The sequence below is a fragment of the Bufo bufo genome, chromosome 2, assembly GCF_905171765.1.
Source record: "Bufo bufo chromosome 2, aBufBuf1.1, whole genome shotgun sequence".
Classification (NCBI taxonomy): domain Eukaryota; kingdom Metazoa; phylum Chordata; class Amphibia; order Anura; family Bufonidae; genus Bufo; species Bufo bufo.
Genome location: NC_053390.1, coordinates 667198820 through 667211731, shown reverse-complemented (window position 1 = coordinate 667211731; position 12912 = coordinate 667198820).

The window sequence follows — 12912 nt, the reverse complement described above, 5'->3', positions numbered from 1 at the left end:
AGCGCATTATAGTCGTGGACACAGAGGGGCTTTTCAATGACACGGGTTGCTCGCTCAATTTGGATTGTCGTGTCTGCGTGAATGGAGGAGAGCATGTAAACGTCACGCTTGTCTCTCCATTTCACCGCGAGCAGTTCTTCGTTACACAAGGCAGCCCTCTGCCCCCTTGCAAGACGGGTGGTTACAAGCCGTTGGGGGAAGCCCACGCGACTAGTTCGCGCGGTGCCACAGGCGCAAATCCGTTCTAGAAACAAATGCCTAAAGAGGGCCACACTTGTGTAGAAATTGTCCACATAAAGATGGTACCCCTTGCCGAATAAGGGTGACACCAAGTCCCAGACTGTCTTCCCACTGCTCCCCAGGTAGTCAGGGCAACCGACCGGCTCCAGGGTCTGATCTTTTCCCTCATAGATCCGAAATTTGTGGGTATAGCCTGTGGCCCTTTCACAGAGCTTATACAATTTGACCCTATACCGGGCACGCTTGCTTGGGATGTATTGTTTGAAGCCAAGGCGCCCGGTAAAATGTATTAGGGACTCGTCTACGCAGATGTTTTGCTCAGGGGTATACAAATCTGCAAATTTCAGGTTGAAATGGTCTATGAGGGGCCGAATTTTGTGGAGCCGGTCAAAAGCAGGGTGGCCTCTGTGACGGGAGGTGGTGTTGTCGCTAAAATGCAGAAAACGGAGGATGGTCTCAAATCGTGTCCTGGACATAGCAGCAGAGAACATGGGCATGTGATGAATTGGGTGCGTTGACCAATATGACCGCAATTCATGCTTTTTTGTCAGGCCCATGTTGAGGAGAAGGCCCAAAAAAATTTTAAGTTCGGAAACTTGGACTGGTTTCCACCGGAAAGGCTGGGCATAATAGCTTCCCGGGTTAGCGGTTATAAATTGTGTGGCATACTGGTTGGTCTCTGCCACGACTAAGTCCAAGAGCTCCGCAGTCAAGAACAGCTCAAAAAATCCCAGGGCCGAACCGATTTGAGCCGTCTCAACCCGAACTCCAGACTGGGCGGTGAAAGGGGGAACTACTGGTGCGGCTGAAGTTGGTGACTGCCAATCAGGATTTGCCAGCACCTCAGGGACTCTAGGGGCTCTACGGGCCTGTCTGTGCGGTGGCTGCGACGGGGTAACTATTGCACGTGCCACCGTACCAGCTTCAACTGCCCTTCTGGTGCTCGCTACTTCACCAGGTTGTACGGCAGTGCTGGTACTAGGTCCAGGAAGGGCTGCGCTGCTGGTGTATGCCTCACCACGTGATCCGGCAGCGACAGCCCCACTCTGCTGCTCTTGAAGCGGATCCTGCGTAACCTGTGGTCTAGCGACATGGGGCCGGGTACGCCTGGTGCTGCCAGGGACCTCCACCTCCTCGTCCAAACTTTGGGTCAGAGAGCCACTGCTTTCCACAGGTTCATATTCTGACCCGCTAGATTCGTCAGATGAGGGTTCCCACTCCTCATCCGACTGGGTCAGAATCCTGTAGGCCTCTTCAGAAGAATACCCCCTGTTTGACATTTTGGACTACTAAATTTAGGGGTATTCCCTGAGACTACCCAAGAAAAAAAGCAAACCTGTCTTACAAAGGGGAGGCTAGCGAAGTACCGGAGGCCGCTGCGGTTAATAAAAAATATCAAAACTGATTTTTTTTATCGCCGCAGTGCGTGTAAAATGAATGTGCAGTGATCAAAAAATATATATTTTTTGTCACTGCGGTGGGGCGGGCGTGGGTGAACGCACGTGTGGGCGACCGATCAGGCCTGATCGGGCAAACACTGCGTTTTGGGTGGAGGGCGAACTAAAGTGACACTAATACTATTATAGATCTGACCGTGATCAGTTTTGATCACTTACAGATACTATAAAAGTACAAATGCTGATTAGCGATACGCTAAACAGCGAATAAAAGTGACTGCGGTGCGGTGGGGTGGGCGCTAACTGACGCTAACTACCTAACCAAGGGGCCTAAACTATCCCTAAAACCTAACAGCCAATACCAGTGAAAAAAAAAAGTGACAGTTTACACTGATCACTTTTTTTCCTTTCACTAGTGATTGACAGGGGCGATCAAAGGGGTGATCAAAGGGTTAATTGGGGTGCAGGTGGGTGATCTGGGGCTAAGGTGTAGTGTTGGTGCTACTCACAGTTCAGTCTGCTCCTGTGCTGGATCCAACCGACGAAAAGGACCAGCACAGGAGCAGACAAGCCATATAACAGATCATATTTACTAATATGATCTGTTATATGACTTTGGATTGGATTTTTTGAAAATCGCCAGCCTGCCAGCCAATGATCGTTGCTGGCAGGCTGGTGACGAAATACTTCTTTTAATTTTGACGGCCCGCGATGCGCATGCGCGGGCCGGCTTTGAGCGAAATCTCGCGTCTCGCGAGATGACGCGTATATGCGTGACTCTGCGCAGCGCTGCCACCTCCGGAACGCAATCCTGCGTTAGGCGGTCCGGAGGTGGTTAATGGTCCTGGCTTGTTATGGGAGACTTTTTCAGAGCTGGAGTTTGGGAACCCTACACAAGCCCGGTTTCGTGATCTCTTGGAATGGAGGGAGAGCAGGTATGACTGGGACGACACTCATGAGATTGAGCAGGACCTAGTCCACCTGGTGACCCAGTAGATGGAACTGGAACAGGGCTACCAGCAGCTGTTCCACTCCAGTGAGAAGGCTCAGCAGGAGAGCAGAGTGACAGACCCAGAGCCAGACCTCTTCAGCTGGGAAGATATTGTGGAGGTTTACTGGGAAGAACTCCAGGGGGCCGGTGGAGATGGGACTGAGGTCTCTCCACCGGTCCTGCAGGGAATTGGGAGCCCAGTCTCTATTCCCCAGCGGCAGGGTGAGTTACAGGGGGCAGAGACAGTCGGTCCTGTCCCCCAGCGGCAATGTGATTTATTGGTAATTGGGAGCCCAGTCTCCATTCCCCAGCGGCAGGCTGAGCTACAGGGGGCAGAGAGAGTCGGTCCTGTCCCCCAGCGACAGAGTGTCCAGCAGGGAATAGAGAGCCCAGTCTCCTTTCCCCAGCAGCAGGACACTGTATTGGGAGCGGAGACGGTCGATCGCCCTCCCCAGCGGCATTGTAATTTATTGGGAATTGGGAGCCCAGTCTCCATTCCCCAGCGGCAGACTGAGTTACAGGGGGCAGAGACAGTTGGTCCTGTCCCCCAGTGGCAGAGTGTCCAGCAGGGAATAGAGAGCCCAGTCTCCTTTCCCCAGCAGCAGGACACTGTATTGGGAGCGGAGACGGTCGATCGCCCTCCCCAGCGGCAATGTGATTTATTGGGAATTGGGAGCCCAGTCTCCATTCCCCAGCGGCAGGCTGAGTTACAGGGGGCACAGACAGTTGGTCCTGTCCCCCAGCGGCAGAATGTCCAGCAGGGAATAGAGAGCCCAGTCTCCTTTCCCCAGCAGCAGGACACTGTATTGGGAGCGGAGACGGTCGGTCGCCCTCCCCAGTGGCTGGAAGTATATATGGGAGAGGAGCTCGTTACCCCCTCTCCCCAGCGGCAGCTTAACGTACCAGGGGGAGACAGTAAGCCCCACAACAGTGCAGATGGGACCGTGGTCTCTGCACTTACAGCACAGGGGGTAGGGACAGTCGGTCCTGTCCCCCAGCAACAGGGCTGTTTACCCAAAGGGGAGACAGTCGGTCTCCCCCTCCAGCAGCAGAGCTGGGTATCCAAAGGGGAGACAGTCGGTCTCCCCCTCCAACAACCAGGCTTCTTCCGTGGCAGCGCTGGCACCAGGGCAGAGTACCGCTGATCCCTGCCCACAAAGCAACCTCCACTCCAAGCCAGGGAGCAACACAGAGACCAGGAGTACCAGTTACCAACATAACCTTGGTGGACTCACTGGACAGAGACAGGCTACCAAATTCAACAGGTCCAGTATTTGGTTGTGGGTGGACTGCCAGACTAATTCAGGTACCGACCTGCGTGAGGTCAGGTATCTGGTTAGTCTTCCCTGGGAGGGGGAGATGTGTGGCGAAAATAACCTCGCCACTGGGTTTTGGAGGGGCTTGTTTGCCAGCCTCTTGCCTCAGGATTATGGCCCATATACTAACTTTGAAGGAGAAGACAGACCGGCCGCACAGCTTAAATCTGTGGAACTGTTTTGAGCAGGAAAACCATGCTTGCGGTCGGCCAAATGTGACTTCCATCGAATTCGGATCTGGGTGATTTTTGGATATGTTGTTCACCCAGATCAGAGCTATCCATGGATGTATACATTATGGGGATATGTGGGGTTTTGAGGTGTTTTCTTTGTTTTGGGAAAAATGTGTGTTTTCTGTCTGTGAGTGATTAAGTTAGCCCATTGTTTGGTAATTGTATCACAGGCAGAGCCCAATGTGTTTTGGTAATTGTATTTTGTTGATTGCGTCAAAGACAATGCTCATTGTATTTTGTTGATTGCGTTACAGACAGAGGGAAGGGGATTTTGTGTAAAATTGCTGGGAAGGTTTCAATACTGTAAATGCATGTGATTGGCTAAAATATAAACTGTCACAGTCTTCTACAAGGGCCCCAGGGGGAGTGTCCCTTGCTAGGAGACCTGCATATAAGGCTGAAAAATAACCCATTAAAGAGTTCCTGTTTTACATTCAACATAGAGCCTCGTCTCATGTGGTGGGGATTGCTATACGTGGAGCATCCATCAACGGAGGTACCCAGTCGGGGTGTCAGGAGATCCATTACATTGGTGGCAAGCGGCGGGATCGTTCCCTTGCTAGGAGACCTGCATAAAAGGCTGAAAAATAACCCATTAAAGAGTTCCTGTTTTACATTCAACATAGAGCCTTGTCTCGTGTGTGGGGATTGCTATACGTGTATACTCCCCTGGCTATTACTCCTAGCTCTTGTAAGAGCTGTTCCTGGTTCCTGTGGTGGTATCGGTGTCGAGTGGAGTGCTTGGAGTCCTCGGGAGGCACTGGGAGCAGCCATCAACGGAGGTACCCAGTCGGGGTGTCAGGAGATCCATTACATAAAGTAAAGTGTTTTTAATAATTAAAAAAAAAAGGGAACCTATAAAAAAAAGAAAAAACACACATTATGTATCGCTGCGTCCGTAACAACCAGCTCTATAAATAAATTACATAATCTACCCTGTCAGATAAACACCGTCACCTTACATCACAAAAAATGCAACACCAAGCGATCAAAAAGGTACATGCCCCCCAAAATATTACCAATTAAACCATCACCTCATCCCGCAAAAAATGAGTCCCTACATAAGACAATCGCCCAAAAAATTATATGGCTCTCAGTCTATGGAGACACTAAAACATAATTTTTTGTTTCAAAAATGCCGTAACGATCTGCTAAAATAAAATGTCCAAAACAACCAAATTTTTTGGTCACCTTGTAGTGTAATATTGATCATAAAATCATATGTACCCAAAAATAGTACCAATAAAAACGTCAACTTTCCTGCAAAAAACGAGCCCCTGCACAAAACGATTGGCAGAATAAAAAAAAATATGGCTTTCAGAAAATGGAGGCATAATTTTCAAAAATGCTTTATTATGTAAAACTGAAACAAACAAGTAGACATATTTGATATTGTTGCATCCGTAACAACCTGCTCTATAAAAATAGCACATGATCTAACCTGTCAGACGAACATTGTAAAAAAATAAAAAAATGGTGCCAGAAGAGCCATTTTGGTTACCTTGCCTCACAAAAAGAGCTATTAAAGATCATATGTACCAAAAATTGTATCAATACAACTGCCAACTTATTCCGTAGTTTCCAAAATGGGGTCACTTTTTGGGAGTTTCTACTGTGAGGGGTGTATCAGGGGGGCTTCAAATGGGACTTGGTGTCTAAAAACCAGTCAGGCAAAATCTGCCTTCCAAAAACCATATAGCGCTCCTTTTCTTCTGCGCCCTGCTGTGCATCCTTACATCAGTTTACCACCACATGTGGGGTGTTTCTGTAAACTGCAGAATAAGGGTAATAGTAGAGATTGAGTTTTGTTTGACTGTTAACCCTTTATGTGTTACCAGAAAAAATTTATTAAAATGGAAAATCTGCCAAAAAGTTAAATTTACAAATGTCATCTCCATTTTCCTTTATTTCTTATGGAATCGCTAAAGGGTTAACAAAGTTTCTCAAATCAGTTTTGAATAATTTGAGGGGTGTAGTTTCTAAAATGTGGTCATTTATGGGTGGTTTCTACAATGTAAGCCCCACAAAGTGACTTCATAACTGAACTGGTCCTTAAAAAAGTGGGTTTTAGAAATTTTCTTAAACATTTTAAGAATTGCTTCTAAAATTCTAAGCCTTCTAACGTCCTAAAAAACTAAAATGACATTTTCAAAATGATGCCAACATAAAGTAGACATATTGGGAATGTTAAGTAATAAATATTTTATGAGGTATCACTTCCTGTTTTAAAAGCAGAGAAATTGAAGTTTCGAAAATTACGAATTTTTACTTTTTTTTTGTAAAATGTAGATTTTTTTTCATAAATAAAAAGGTAAAAAATATATTGACTCAAATTTATGGCTGCCATAAAGTACAGAATGACAGTCTCAGAATGGCTTGGATAAGTAAAATCAATCCAAAGTTATTACCACATAAAGTGACACATGTCAGATTTGCAAAAAATGGTCTGGGCAGGAAAGTAAAAACTGGCCTTGGGTAGAAGGGGTTAAAGAGATGGATCCTTTACGAAGACTTACTTGGAATTGCTCTATGGTGTGAAGAATAGATATATTGGCAGTGCTACATGGGAAACAAGTATGCAAAGAGGTATCTCCCAAGGAAGAGAACCATCTCACTAGCTCTTGGAAGTGGCTCCCTATGAGTCAAAATCCAACTTTCTAGGAAGCTCAGGGATTATAGAAAATATAGCCAATCCAAATATCCATCTATACAAAACTTGTCCCTTATCAGTACAGGGTAGGATTCTGGCTGGTTCATTGCGATGCCTTGAATGTGGCTTAGGCAGGGTGCTGAGTCGCCTTAAAGAGACCAGTCCAGAGATGGCACTAGTGAGATGGTTCTCTTCCTTGGGAGATACCTCCTTGCATATTTGTTTCCCATGGAGCATTGCCAAAACATTTCCATACCTTGGAGTACCTCCAGTAAGTTTCCATACAGGACTGGTCTCTTTAAGGAGATTCAGCACCCTGCTTAAAGAGGACCTTTCATCTGTTTTACTTATAGGAGCTAAATACCTGTACTTGCTGCCACCCATTTTTATCGCCCCTCTGCGCCTGCCTGAAGTTCTCCCACTAAAAATAAAATAAATACTGAGCATCGGAACATGGAGGAGAAGACGCCAGGGTTTCCGCGATCCAATCACATCGGAGAGCGTCACAGCCAGGGAGGAAAAACATCAGACATCAGCTTTTCTCTGTGGGCGTTCCTTCTCTGTAGTGCTGTCCAATTGCAGTGCAGAACGTCACAGCCAGGGAGAAAAAAAACCTGGGAGAAGGAACGCCCAGGGAGAAAAGCTGATGTCTCCTCCCTGGTGTTCCGATGCTGTTACTTGGCATACAGCGCAGGAGAATGTAACGGGGGCCACAGCGGCGCAACGGAGCGGCGCCCAGAAATAATAGTAAGTGCAGGGACATCCCCTATGTATGCCCTACATGTCCTGCTACTTAGTTAATAAAGTATGGACCCATGAATGCGGCAGCGGCACTTGTGTTCTCCTTCTTGCCCAGGGTCCAATCAATATTTAAGACGGCCCTGGTTCCCTATATCCAATCACTTGCTCGCTGTTGGCGTCTGCACTATAAGAACATCTTCAGAATCCTTCCTTGTCTTACGATGGAAACGGCCAAAACTCTTGTTGTTTTGATTCACTCTCATCTTGACTACTGTAATTCATTACTAATCGGTCTTCCTCTCACTAAACTCCCCCGCCCCCCCCTTCAGTTTGTCCTAAATGCTGCAGCCAGGCTCATCTATCTGTCCACCCACTATACTGATGCCTCTAGCCTGTGCCAGTCACTTCACTGGTTGTTCATCCACCACAGAATACAGTGCAAACTTCTCTCCCACAAGCCCTCCACAGTGCTGCACCTCCATACATCTCCCATCTCCTTCCTCATCTCTATCTACCACCCTACTCGTGCTCTCCGTTCTGTTAGTGATCTAAGATTAACATCCTCCATAATTCGTACCTTTCACTCCCGTCTCCAAGACTTTTCTCAAGTTGCACCTACTCTCTGGAATGTTCTGCCCCGGAATATGAGGTGAATTCCCAACTTCCCTACTTTTAAACGTGCCTTAAAAGCACCTTTTTAAGCAGGTTTATCATGCTTCCTAAACTGACTCTTCCCTAAGTAACCCCTCCCCCCAACTCTTCTGAATTGAACTCAAACTTCTGACAGTCCTACACCCAGAGCACTAGCACACGCAGATTGGCCTACACCCAGGGGCATAACGATCACGGTCGCAGAGGTGTAGTGTCCCACCAGGTAGGCGTGGGCACTACACAAGGGTCAATTGGGTGACATGTTACTCCTGCTCACAAGGGACAGAAATATTATATTTAACTATGCATTTAATGTATTTTTCTGGGTGTTTTTACATGCAAAGTTTCCCCTGTATTGTGCATAGCAGGCCTATTAGGGTGTAGTTAGGCATCCTAGACACTAGAGGGAGATAGGGAGCCCCTAGTTTAAATGTCCAGGCCCAGACAGGGAGGAGGGAGTTCATAGTCAGGAGTCTGTGGAGACAGAAGTGAGAAGGCACCAGCCAGAGATATGCTGAGGGCCTCCTCCTGACATGCAGCTTGATAGCCCTGGCTGCTAGCTATGACCAGGAGGCTAGTGAAGAACCCTAGCCTGCCTGTAGATCAAGTGAGCCTCAGTTAGCTCAGAAGATACCCCAGTAGTAGGACAGGACCTCCTGGGAGAAACCTGCAGCTTCCCTATCAAGCAAGGATATTACAAGTCAGATAAATACCCTGATGGGCAGAGGATCCATAAAATAAAGCAAGTGCCAATACTGGAGGAAGATTATTTATACCAAGGATTTAAGCCAGCAATTAGGCATCCGGGCCTTGGGATCCAGCCAGCTAGAATAGCTGAAGGGGATAGAGCAGCGTTGCACTGCAAAGTATTAGTTGTATACCCTCCAAGTATCTTGCATGATTTATACCTGCCATTATATGGAAAGACAACCTGCTTGTGAAGTATTGTTCAAGGGACTGCATTATTGTTATCAACTGTAACTGCCTGTACAAAGTTGGACTGTTTTTACAAAGTAAAGAAACGTTTGATTTATCAACTGCGTACTCAATTTACTACTCCTACAAACCGGTGTGCCACCGTTACAGGCACTGGCGTCACGAATCTTAAAAGGGACCTTGCTTCAGGCACTCTAAACACCTGCAACATCCAGGGCACCTCACACAACATCAGGCCAGGTCTCTACATACAGAGTGTGCCCCAGAGGAACTTGTGTCTACCTCTCCTTCACTGCCGCATGCCTGCCCAGGGTTCTCCTCCAAACAGTGAGTAACCCTCGATTGCCCATAACCGTGACCTCACTTCGCAATACCCTGCAGGTCTGGCGTGCTGCATAAATTGGCGTCACGAACAGGATAACGAACATTCCTTCGCCATTGCGGATACAAGAACTGTGTGCTGAAAATTGCCTTAAAGTGACCAAGCCCTAATTGTTTTTATTGAAAATTTCTGGGCCAAAGAGAACTGTAATAATTTGCGGTGTGAAGATAATATTTTCTGGACTGTTTCCTGCTTATTTGAGCCACCGCTTGCTGTCAGTGAATAGACAGCGTTTTGCTCAAGATGGCCGCTTAACTTGCTTGGATTTACTGCTGCGTCATCTTCATACTAAATTGGCGGTAAAAGTTGGCGCCTTTTGCTGAAAAGAGCGGGAAAGGCTATCTGTCGGCGCCACCGCCCTGTCTGGACATTTGCTGAAGTACCTGGGGGGCGGCCTCCCAGAGCAATGGGAGGATCTGTCTGAACTTATTGGCGCCACCCTGTCGCTCTCCAGAGAAGGATCGAGCATGTTGAAGAGTGAAGACTGCTCTGCTGGGATGTCCGCGACTGATCTGTTAAAGATGGATGTTATTGGTGTAGAGCAAGAGGAAGCTCCACCGGCCTACTCTCCGGGACCGGAGAGACCCGCCTGCCCGCCACCGAGGACGCAACCGGAGACCTATTACGGCTCCTGGAGAGACTTTTTCCAGCCCTCATTCAAGTGGTCAGCATTGATGGCAGAGATACGGGAGGCCGCCATCAAGAAAAATACCAAGACCAAGATCTACTATGAGGAACTGGCAAAGACCGTTCATGAGCGCCACACTGACACCCAACCCCGCCTGGAAAGGAGAAAGGGGTTGGTTGTGGCATTTGACAAGAACCGTGGCTACGGTTTCATCCAGGACTATACCACCGGCAGAGACTTATATGTCAATCGGAGGTCCGTCAAGCGGAGTTACCTCTCCGAATACATGCACAACCTCCGCGAGGGAGAAGAGGTGGAGTTCACCCCTGCCGAGGGCCTGCGAGGCCCAGATGCTACTGCCGTGACCCGTCCCAGGAAAGAACCGGAGGACTGGGAAGCAGATGAGGACTATACTGGCTGCGAGCGCGAACCAGCGCGCTCTACAGAACCGGCCCATCATGCGTTTCAAGAGCGGGGCTCTTTCATTGGCCCGAATGTATTCTGGCAGCCAACGGTAGTAGAGAAATGGGTGAGCCCCTATCCGTCCCCTGAGCTGCCTCACCGGGAGAAGACTATAAAGGAGTTAGAGAACCTGGAAAGATTCCACGTGACCCTGGACAATATCCGAAAGGGTAAAAGACCGGACGCGTCACCTGAGCCTGCAGCGGCTGCGCAGGAGGCAGCCATCTATTGTACCAGTGCCGGCGGCCACATCGGAGGACAGCGATCCTGAATCCGAGAGCCTAGATGACCAGATCGTCCGTCTGGAGGAAAATCTACGGGAGTTACGCCGAATTGCCACCACCAGAATCCGGACGCCACCTAGGAAGGAAGAGGTCCGCCTTCAGTACTCGGACATCGCTGGGTCAGAGGTAAGGGTACCTGTCCCTACCAGCCGGCCACCTACTGCTACTGCGGCTGCGTTGAGGCCCCCAAGAAGGCCCTCTCACACTGTGACTTGCTGCGCAGAGCCAGTTATCCCAGAGCCCACCGGACCGCTTGCGGCGGCGGTACCTAGGCCAGCACAGCCTACAATAGTTATGCCTGGACCGATGCGGTCCCCAACTGTGATTACCCCTAGGCCTATGGGGCCCATACCTATTAGGGGTCCATTTATGCTACAGTTGCCCCCCAATACCGTGTTGTGGGCACATCCGCCTGTTGATGCTTACTACAGGCCCCATCTGCAAGCAGAGCCAGGGAGCACCACTGTGATGTCCAGCGAATCTGACATGCCCCTGTGAATTGGCCTGCTAGGCCATTGATTTGTTTTCTTTGCCAAGGGATTACTTCAAAAGGATTTAACCCTTCTAGGACAGGAGTCCTTTGTTATGGTCCTTTGTTGCTGCTGTCAGTTACCCACGGCTCAGTGGTATGGTCGCCCACTGAAATAAAAATTGCATCAAAGCCATGTTTGTTTACAGGACCTCCTGCCTGCTTCTACAACATTACACCAAGTTGTGCCTATTTTTATGTTGCACCTTTAACCCTTTTTAACCCCCTTTTCAGGTTGATTAAGGGTATTGCAGCACTTATTTTTATATAATGCCATTGGAATAATGTGGGCTATTTTTATGTGCTGTCATTTTATTGTGCAACTTAAATTTCAAGGAAACATGCCCGGAGATAGACTCAACTACACATGAGCCTCTGAGATATTGCTACTTTAAAGAAATGTGCCCAGAGATGGACTCCACTGTATGCGAGCCTCTGTGATCTTATACCTTCACCAGTGCTGGACTGTTTGTAACACTTGCTCTAAATAAGAAAGGAACCTGGGTACGGACTCATGTTTGTTCTTTGAGCCTCCAAGAACTTTTAATTGTTTTACCTTTTTCTACTGTTCTATTATGGACAATTTACACTTAAAGTATTATATGGACTATCATGGTATTATTGATACGCTGCACCAGGTCAGCGCCCCTGTTCCCTTACATTATCCTGAGAGAAGAGAACAACGCCCCTTTTCACCGTACTTGCTCCTAAGCCAGTGGAACTGCCTGATGTATCCATATAATGTGTTTTGCAAATGTAGATGTATTTTTCCTGCTTTGCCTTATTTCTCTTTTTCAGTTGCAGTATCCAGCTGGGCAGGGCCCCTTCATGTTGCGCCGAGGACGGGCAACGTCATAGCGTGGGGGTATGTAGTGTCCCACCAGGTAGGCGTGGGCACTACACAAGGGTCAATTGGGTGACGTGTTACTCCTGCTCACAAGGGACAAAAATATTATATTTAACTATGCATTTAATGTATTTTTCTGTGCGTTTTTACATGCAAAGTTTCCCCTGTATTGTGCATAGCAGGCCTATTAGGGTGTAGTTAGGCATCCTAGACACTAGAGGGAGATAGGGAGCTCCTAGTATAAATGTCCAGGCCCAGACAGGGAGGAGGGAGTTCATAGTCAGGAGTCTGTGGAGACAGAAGTGAGAAGGCACCAGCCAGAGATATGCTGAGGGCCTCCTCCTGACATGCAGCTTGATAGCCCTGGCTGCTAGCTATGACCAGGAGGCAAGTGAAGAACCCTAGCCTGCCTGTAGATCAAGTGAGCCTCAGTTAGCTCAGAAGATACCCCAGTAGTAGGACAGGACCTCCTGGGAGAAACCTGCAGCTTCCCTACCAAGCAAGGATATTACAAGTCAGATAAGTACCCTGATGGGCAGAGGATCCATAAAGTAAAGCAAGTGCCAATACTGGAGGAAGATTATTTATACCAAGGATTTAAGCCAGCAATTAGGCATCCGGGCCT